We start from the raw sequence: 10,931 nt of genomic DNA, 5'->3' as shown, positions 1-10,931 counted from the left end.
GCTTAAATCTGTGCAGACCACTAGGTTTTGTTTGTACTCCCATTGTTAATTTTGTAGAATCTTCCTTTAGTAATTTTTCCTTTTCTAGTTGGTTTCATATTTCTGGTGGTACGCTGCAGTATTTATCATTTTGTTTGGGACTGGGACAATGACACATTACTTCAACACTGCTTTCCTATCCTCAGTATGTCAAACAATGTATAAATGTCAAGTATTTTTAGTCTCTGCATCATGGCTGCTACAGGATTCCAGACTCCCAGTATGTATTTCATCCTCAGGGCACAAACTCTCAGTGAGTTATCTTCTGGGGAAAAAAAGAGCTTTCTACCAAATGCTGTTATCATTTTCATGCTTCAAACTGCAGGTTAAGAGTCCCTAAAGCATGTATAGTCATAACAACTGGTTTCTTTTATATTTTATATGAAATAATTTTCATTAAGTGTTTAATCTAAAAAATACATAGTAAAAAGTTAAAGATTTAAAGTGGTAAGTGTTCATGCTTTTAGAGTTATTGAAACTCCGCTACATTTTCTGGGGGAGAATTTGTTACTATTTGATGAGATTTAAATAGGCAAGCATTTGGTGGAGCAGTTTTCACAGAGCTCCACTAGAGGTCTCAGTGTGTATGTTTTCCTTTTCTTTTCTTTCAGGGAAAAAGAAAATACTGCTATCATGGATAATCTGATGGCAAAATGCTGCCCAAAAGAAACAATCGCCATAGAGATAACACTTGTCTCGGACCCATTATGAATAAAACAAGCTCTAGTACCTTTCTTGAACAATCAACAATCACTGTAAAGATAACATTTGTCTCTTACCCGTTATAAATAAAACAAGTTCTAGTACCTTTCTTTTTCCAGTGCTTAAACATTTGTTGTACAATTTCTGTTACAGTAATATCCATAATTAAAAAAAACACTTTCCTAGAAGTCATGATACTTTCTGTGCACATGAACAAATATACATAACAGTGCTTTTCTGTATGTGAAAGTCTCAATAAATGGGAAATGCATTTTAGTAAACTTTTTTGTAAACTACTTAAATGTTCACTCTTATAACTATCACTGTCTATCTAGGAGCCTTGACTTTAATCATTAAACTTACTGATCAAACTTGTGTGCTACTTATTTTCTAACTTTTCTGAAATGTGAACAGTGCAAAGAAAAAATACGGAATTTTTAAAAGAATTGATAGTTTTTGCAGTAGTTCAGGACCTTGGTCATCTAAGAGAGCCATCACCACCATCAAAATCATCTTAATTATAATAAAAACAAAATTTCTTCAGAATTGTGTCATGGTGTGGGGAACTGATTAGGCTTTAGGATAGAATTTGCCACTCATTGTTTGAGGCTATTGCAACATTCTTCAGCACATGTATAACTCCATCTTGGCTAAGTTTTTATTGAGATTGATAAACCTACCAGCTTCTAGAAGCTTTTGAAGGCCAATTGAGCTCAGATCAACTCTTAACTCAGAAACTCTCTGAAGCAATTGTGTTGTTGTGTATATAAGTCAGAATAGAGATGGGAGCTCATTGAATAGTCTAGAAAATGATTATAATTGCCATGCATTCTAAACATTGATATCAACAATAATAGCAATATTTCTTCAGTGAGCCAGAAGCTATGCAAATAACATCTCACTTATTTCAGAGTAATGTCCTTTGCTTTATAACAGATGAACCTCTAAAAGGTTTAGTTATTTGTCAGTTTCCAAAGAAATTTATAACTACAGTGATACTAACTTTAGCAGCAGTAATGACACTGGTTCCCTCACAAAGCTGCTTTAGCCATGAAAACTGTAAAATGATTTAGAATATGGTTGCTTTTTGCAGGAAGCCCCTATGTTTGTCAATGAGTAAATCTTTTGTTGTGTTTTTACTTTGTGTAGACTATAATTCTCAGAAATCAGCAGAAGGGAAAGCTATGAAAGAAAAAAGATGTGGTTTTATTATTAAGAAACATAAAATCTACTTAACGAGAGACAGCATAAAATCCTAATGAGTATGTTCATGGGCAAAGTGTGTCTGCTGGAGGGCTTAGCACATAAAAACAGTAGAGTTCAAAGTCAAAACCTAGTGATTTTGTGCTAAATAAAGGTCATTTAAACCTAATATATTTCTTTTTTTAGTAAACACTTAAAAATAACAGAATAATGGGAGAAAAATGTTAAAGTAACAATTAAAGGAAATCGCCTTGGCTATCACAGCATCATGGTGATAACTGCCTTTGTGTACATCTCTGTGAGGAAGTCTAGTATCAGGTTACAATTAAGTGCATATGACTTTAGATTTGCAAGTTTTTATCCAGTGACATGCCATATTTTTTTAAAGAAGTGGATCCTAGATCATAAAAATAATAAAATTCTCTTAACCTTGTTGAAGAAATAACTGAGACCTAGAGAAATTAGGTGATTTGCTCAGAGTCACATATTCAGTTTATAAGAGATCCAGCAGTACAACTTGCTGACTATAAGCAGAAGGGATGGAAGAAATGTTTGCTTGTGCATTTTTAATGTGCAAAAGTATGGCATTAAAGCATAGCATATCAATCATGTTGGAGAACTGTAATGGATGACAAATCAAAATAGTACATAGAAACCTAGTTTCTTTATAAACAAAGATTTTGAAGATACTGTGGGTATGAAGAAATTAAAGACCACAAAGAGTACAGGGAAAAGATGACTTCATGCATAGATCTCAGGCACTCTGAGTTCACTGGGGTTTTAGTTAGACATATCCTAGATGTCATAAGTTACAGTCATTATAAACTAACTCCATCACTTTGTTGCACAGATTCTGTGGTATGCATGGGTAGCATACAATTTCCAAGTGTACTTTCACTGCCCTCATATTTGTACTCTCATTTGGTAGGACCAAAGATGCATTTTAAGATAAAGATATTGTGTCAGTTTGAACCACAGCAATGAATATGAAGAGTATAGTCCAGAAATGTAGCTGTTTCCTTGAGAAGGACACAGTGATAGTTGAATGTAACAAGTAACAGGGCTGAGATCAAAGGGCTTTGTCAATAAGACTCCATTAAGTGCTTAGCTGCCTCCATATAACGTTTTTTCTGGGAATAACAGACCTGTTCTAAGCTGTTTACCTTAGTGTCTACCACCACATAAGAATTAGTAGTGTTTACTATATATCAGCTTTGCAGATATTACAGAATTGGATCCTTATACCAACTGCAAGAAGTAAGTTTTCATTTTGTAGATGGAAAGTAGAGGAGGTAAAACAATAAAGAGTAAGACAAATAAATGAAAGTGTTAGGACTGGAGACCAGGCAGTCTGACTCCAGATTCAGCAGTATGAAAAAAACTTCTAAATATGACTGAATCTTTTTGACAGATGAACCAAAACCCTCATTCAGAAACAATCTGGCCCTTTTCAGGTTGTCATTTGGGAAGTTCATCCATCTTTCCCAGTAATCATGCCATAGCTTAAATATTACTGGAATGGATCAACTGGAGCTCCCATTAGAACCTGTTGGCTCTGTTTCTCTGGAGACCCCTAATAAAACTATAAAGAGAAATTATTGAATTCTTGGACATTATAAAACATTTAAAAATAAATCTAACTTATAAAGTGCTGTGACTTTTGAGGATAAACATGCCAAAACTTGAATATGGAAATTGACCTCTCCACCCCATGTCTAATAATTTTGGACTGCAAGCCATGAACCCATAATAGTCATTGTTCAAAATACTTTGGAGCCCTACAGAACATCCTTTGAACCAGTTCAGAAAAGTAAACTTTCCATTGCCTCTCAAACACACATCTTTTTTCTTTATTGTTTTTAACTAAATATTGGACCAGGTTAGAGATCCACCTTAGTCATTAGCTACAAAAGACTTTGGCTGTATCCAAAATAAAATCTTCTTTCAAGGAGAAATTTGCTACCACAGGACATATCAAAGAATGAACTTCAGGTTCTAATGGGAGCTGGAGTCAAGACTGCCTGTAGCTGGAACATGTCCCCTGGCTATTTCAGTTTCCACCTGAAGTGCCACACTTAAGTCTTGACTCCTACCTTGATTGTGTAAGCTAGAAGATCTTCTTTTTCTGTAATCCTGAGCTTACATCATGGATATAATTCATTGCTTTACTTCTTGGCATTGTTAATTAATTTTCCTGTGTACACATTTTATTTCTCCAGCTGTATTAGAAGACTGAAATCCAGATTTTCTTTCTCCTTCTTTCATCCTTATGACCTTCCTTCCTTCATTATCCTTTCTTTCTCTTTTTTCTTTTCTGTGGGCTCTTGCTCAGTCTCTAGGATAGTTCCTTATACAAAATAGAGGCCCAGTGATATTCACTGATTCCTACCTGAACTTGTTACATCAGCAGAATGAATGTGCTCATTGCTCACACTACAGATTAATCTTCCTATTATAATTTTCTTAAGAACTGTCAAACTGGCTTTCTTAACGCCTTCCCTTTTTCCTTTTCTCCTTTCTTCTTTCCTTCCCTCCTTCCCTTCCTTCTTTTATTGGCATGTATCCTTGAAGAATTATATTTCAACAGAAGGCACATTGAATTAAACTTTTTTTTATTTGTTCAGTGACTAAGGAAAAATATGCTGTCAAGAATTGATTATATTTCCTCTATAAGCAATGTTTTTCTTAAAAACATTCTGTTAAAATATAATTGATACTTATTGCTAAAACAAAGTTGTTGGAGTTGAAAATCTGATTCTTCAGCGGTTTCTGTCAAAATGTTACTAAAAAGTAAGCATTTGTTTTATAGTATTGATTTTCTAATTCATTGGGTACCAAATACAAATAAGTGTAAGACCACCCAATGTGCAGACAGACAGCCTTACTGTTATTGATGCTCTGTAGTCAGCAAGCATTCGCATTTTAGATTGTACCTTTTTGTGGTGCTTGATAGAGTCAGGAATGTTACAAAAAAAACTAATGGTAAGGTGCTTTCCTTTCTCCTAAACTCTTATACTTATGGATAGCAAAATCCCTCAGAGCAATGTTCACTTTTTCAGCCAGGTGAAGTGGGTCACACCTGAAATCTGTTATTTGGGAGGCAGAAATCTGGAGGATTATGGTTCCAGGCCAGCCTGGGGAAAAAGTTAGTGAGAACTCATTTCAATAATTAAGCTGGATGCCAGTGCATACCTGTAATCTCAGGTGCACAGGAGGCATAGATAGGAGGATCATAGACTAAGGCCAGCCCTGGGCAAAAAGCATTAGACCCTCTCTGAAAATAACTAAAACAAAAAGGCTGGAGGCATGGCTCAAGTGGTAGAGCACCTGCCTAGACAGCACAATGCCCTGAGTTCAAACCCCAGTACCTCCAAAAAAGGTGCTTAGTCCTTCAATTTTGAATGTCACCAAAGCCTTTTTTTCACCTGAAAAATTATACCCTTTCCTCTTCCCAGTCATGCTATGAACTGAACATTACTGTGTTTCAACAATGCCTGCAATTTTTTTTTAAGGCAGGGTTTCACTATGTAGGCCAGGCCTACTTAGAATTTGTGATCCTCCTGCCTCAGCCTTGAGTGCTAGGATTACACGTGTGAACTACCATGCCCTGATGCAATTTTAATGTAGTCCTGAATATAGTTTCTCAGAAATGTTTTCAACTGTATTAGATAAAATGGTTTTCCAGGTACTCAGCTTTTTTTTACATTCTAATATTTAAAATGCCTCATGTGCACAAGATTTCAAGTGAAAACATGCAGTGGTGTAATGACTTTAGGTAGAAAACCCATGTCTTTTAAGAAAAGAGAAAGGGAGATCACAGAGCAAAGATAAACAAGATATCCTGCAATTTCTTCAGCAATCTTGTACCACTGTATATTGAAGTTACAGTCCAAACTTAAAGTCATCTGGAATGTCCATATAAAACAGTTATTTCTACTAGTATCAATTAACTATTTCACTCAATTAACTATTGTCAGGGCATTTTATTTAGAAAACCACAGGGCTTAACTAATGTTTAACTTCTAAGAGGATTTGTCCTGCTGTTACAGAAAACATCACAGAATATTTTGTATTTTGCTGACTAGATAACATCTCCATGGGTCTTTAAGAGCCAAAAGACTTGAAGATCTAACATTTGAGATTAAGTATCCTTATCGTCTATGATGAAGGCATTCAGCCAACTTCCATTTATTCAAACTTTGTTTATGAAGCCAATGGAGGATGTAAGCCCTGATCATCTTCCCTTTCCCCTCGCATCCTTTGGAATGAGTTCAGTTTTCTTTTCTTTTTTTTTTTTATTTTTGTTTTATTCATATGTTCATACAATGGTTGGGTCATTAGTCCAGTTTTCATTATGACCTCTGGCTTATTCGGAGAAGACAGGAGATGAAAGAAAGTCAAGGCTGTGACTCTCCTGCTGTTAATGACTTGGTGAAAACTTTGAAGATATAGAGTTCTGGGACATTAAAAACTGTGTCAACCAACTTGAAATAAAGGAAAAGCTGGAGGAATATTAGAATATCTTTTGCTGCAGTTAGTGGTTTTGCTCTTGTGTTCCTCAGAGAAAAGCACTTCTCTGCTTTTCTGCAAAATGAAGTGGGGACCTGGAAAATTCATAGCTCACTTGAAAGAAGGAAAAAGAAGAGAACCTAGGCACAGAACTCATCCAACACATCTGGTGAAGAGTTTTAGATTGGAACCAGAGATCTTTGATCCTTGCTCATTTATTTTGCTTTCAGCTGATCTCCCTCACCTGCAAAATCAAGGTTGCCAAATGTGGCTTCTATTTGGGTACAACTGTGTCCTGCTTCACCAATGGTTTCTGCCTTTCTCAACTTTGAGATATGAGAATCCTTTTGTGTCTCCATAGTCATTTCCTTTTCTTCCTTTTCTTAAAAGAAAATCCCTTGGCATGTACATCATGTAGCCATAATATATTTGTTTTTAATCCATAAATTAAAACTGAAATTTTAATGAAATTCTGAATATATGCAAGCAAAAAATGACTGTTTTCATTCTCTCCTTAATTTTCTTCCTCTTGGTACAAAGTAGAAGTTTTAGGAGCTATAAGATACAATAGTGACTTTTTTGCAGCTTTTGCTAATATTTAAATCATGCCCATGTAGAAAACATGATAAATTCACAGCCCTTTGTAACAGAAAGTCCATTGAATTGCTGTGTATTTTTCACTGCTGCAAAGCAAAAGCATCTTTCTTTCATTTCCCCTTCCTCTCTTCTGCCTTCTTTCCTAACACAATGAAAGAGGAGAAATGTACATTAATACATGTCATATTTTAAACTACTTCAAATACTGCTAATGATTAGTAAATTAGACAAAAAATGCAACTTCTCTTTGGTTTAAACTTTTTGTTGTAAGAAAATTTTAATTACACAAAAGTAGAGAACAAAGTAGAATAATTCCACCACTCAGCTTTAACTATTATCAGAGTTTTGATGACTGACTTTCCTCTGTGTTCACTTCTTCTATTTTTTGCTTAAAAGTTTTAGAGAAAGTTTCAGGCATTTTGACATTTTACTTCAGTAAATAGCTTTAGTTTTTGAAATAAGAGAAAATTTACAAATATTTAGCCTAGTATGAGATGACGGAGCCTTTTAATTGAAGTGCTTTTGTTCAAGGCAATAAACTCCACTGCATTTAAGCCATTGTTCCAACTTCACTATGTCAGGATATTAGATATCCTTTTCTTCTCCTGCTAAAGGGAAAAGAGTCTCTGCCCTTGATCACCTCCCTAAGGAATACAAAAACAACTGAAAAGGAAGATTTAAGCAATTTTGAGAGTTCTTTCTTCAAAATTTCTATAATAAGGAGGAATATCATTGTCACAGCTTGACTTTATTCTTGGTACATAGGTCTATAAGGAAAATCCACTTTTGATGGATGCTTGTGTTCCACAGATAATCTGCTGCTGTTGAGGACCCTAAACCCAGATTTATCCTCAAGTCTGACATCTGGCTACTTTTGCAACCCACACAGCTATGGAACAAGAGGACAGCTATGGAACTTGATGATACAATGTGGTGATGGGAGTCAGGTGCATGGAAATGCTAAAGCTAGGCAGCACTTGACCTGTCTTTGGACCACATGTAGAATCAGGAGGAGGGAGGCTAACTTTTGACTCCATACTTCTGTAGCGTCTTAAGATTGAAAAGTTTGGAAGATTTCTCAGTCTGGGTCTGGAGTTTGAGTTTAATTTTGAAAATAAGTATTTTGAGGTTTAAATCTTAACAGATGTTAAGATTTACATCTGCACCAGCAGGATTTGAAGGGACTTTATACAACCTTCACCAATTCTTAATATTATTATAAGTTTTTGCTAACATTGTTTTATGCTTTGCATATTTTTGCCTGAATTTTAATCTTGTTTAAATGTGTAGTTTGATTTCCGATAAACCCAGAATTCTTTCTTTAGTTTATATACATGTAGATTTCTTTTGCAATTGTTTATGTACTTTGAAAATGTTCTGTGTACATTATATTTGTATGAGCTTTTTTCACATAGCAGTTTAGAAATACATGACTTTTATGTTTAAGGAAAATTCTGTTTTTCATATGTTAGGGAATTCTTCTGAAGCATAGAGACAGAGATCCACCTACCTATGCCTCCCATTTAGTTGAAATTACAGCATATCCCACTATGCCTGGTTTATTTATTGAGATAGGATCTTGATAACCTTTTGCCCAGGTTGGTACTGAACCTTGATCCTACTTATCTACACTTCCTGTGTATCTGAGATTACAGTGGTGAGTCACAATGCTCATTAACCTTGAGATGGTTAATTTTGTGTAGTGACTTAACTGGGCCATGGAGTACCAAGGTGTTTCTTGGTGAAGTTAACATATGAGTCAACAGACTGACTAAAGAAGACTGTCTTCATTAATGTGGGTAGGCTTTGTCCAGTCTGTTGAGGATCTGAATAGAACAAAAGGACCAAATAAAGGAGAATTTCTGTGTTTGAGATGGGACATCAATTGTCCTCTGCCTTCAGAGTCAAACTCAGACTGGAACTAAACTGTCAGCTCTCCTGGGTCTCCAATGTGTGGATGCAGACTTTGAGATTTTTCAGCCTCCATGATCATGTGAGTCAACTGCTTATAATAAATCTATTGATTGATAGGTATACAGTATAGACCTAGAGTTCATATTTGTTTTGTTTCTCTGGAGAACCCTGACTAATACAGGTTTTGTTTAAATGCTTTAACTTATGTACATGGAATTTAATTTATTAATTTTTCCAAATAAAATTTGTTTCAGAGCTGTGTTTGGAATGATTTGTTTTGCTCAGATTTATGTTTCAAACATCACCATACACTAATGTTTCATAGTTAAGGTTACTAAGATTTGATTTTAAGTTATTCCTCTCATCCATTGGTGTGCTTATCAACAATTCTACAAGTACCACTTTTTATTTCTAATTGTAATTTTATGATGAATTTTAAAAACAGCTCGAAGAAGTCTCATATTGCACTGTTTTGCAGGTAGTGCTCTCTCTCAGCACCACACTAGCTGCTTCAGATAAACTTAACATTGATGGTTCCATGTTTTAAAAAGCTATGAATCATTTTAGCTAACGGCTGGGTTTTCTTTAAATCTATTACTTATTATTTCAGCATGAAATGAAAAGTTTATAACTTGAAGTCAAACTCCCAGGTCTTTTATATCTTTGGAAAATTTTTAGCTTTTTTTTCTTATGTATTTGGTTCTACTACCCCAAACATATATTTAATAGTGAATTGTACTTCAGTTTACAAGAAATGCTATTCTCTACTTTGCTTAGTGCTTTTCTACCTTAAATATAATTTGGTAGAAACCATGTTCCATTCCTATTTTGCATTTGCCTCATAAATCTTTGCACTTCCTTGAAAAAAATGTCATTTTGATTTAGATCCCTTTTATTTATCATTGGATTTTATTTTTAAACATGTCCTGAAGTATTTTTAAGTTTTAACAATGTGTTGTCATAATAGTGTGGTTAGAATTCTGTCATCTTATTTCCAGTTTTGTCATTGCTTTCCATTCTTTGCTTTATGGGTTTTGTTTGATGTATATCTCCTTTCCATAAAGTGACTTTTTTTGTGTGTTTTCAAGAAATACGTATCTGATTATCAAATTCAAAAATAAAACCGTATTCTTTGATATGAGAAACTTCAGTACCTCTTCTATAATTTTGTCAGTATGGCATATGGTTTTGTACTTCAAATATAACTATTTAAACATTTTATATAATAGACCTTAGTTCTTAACTGTTTTTTCATTTCTGGTTAATATAGAAACTTTATTTCCAACAATTATTAATATTTAGCTATAAGTTTAACTATTTTTAGTACTTATTACCAATCTTCTTGCTTTCATTTCTGTTGATCTCTATGTAGAAGGTACCACATGCATTTACTGTACAAAATTAAAAAAAAAAACAGCAAAAACATCTGTTAGGCTCATCCATATTCTTTTTCCTTTCTTATCTACTGGTATCTTCAAATCTCATCTTGATCCACAGAATTTGATCTTTTTTATCACCTCCATGACTATTACCCTAGTTCAGCCCATTATTGTCATTCATTACAGCAGCTATTGCAATAATCCCCTATCTGACTGCTACCTCGTCCCAACTGTAATCAGCCCATATTAAAATGTTGCACCTATGTCTCCCTCTGCTCAGTTCCCTCCACTGTTCCCCTATCACTCAAAGAAAGTCCCAAGCATACCTTCTACTATTGTGGAACATGTGATCTGCCCTCTACCATTCTCCTTCTCTTCTGCTGTCTTCATTGCTCCAGCCACACTGGACTCTCCACGAAGAGGAAAGTCAAGTTTACTCCCACCTATGGTGAGACCCTTCTATCTCATTTCTCTGAGAACTGTCCCTTTGCATCTTTCTGGTTTCCACCCATGTAGCTCTATTTAAAAGGCCCTAATGGGTTTTCTATATAAAATTGCATGCCCTTTTTCCTTCTCATTCAGCAGGCA

Source organism: Castor canadensis, chromosome 5 (assembly GCF_047511655.1).
Source record: "Castor canadensis chromosome 5, mCasCan1.hap1v2, whole genome shotgun sequence".
NCBI classification, from domain to species: Eukaryota; Metazoa; Chordata; class Mammalia; order Rodentia; family Castoridae; genus Castor; species Castor canadensis.
Note: the sequence above shows the minus strand (reverse complement) of the source record.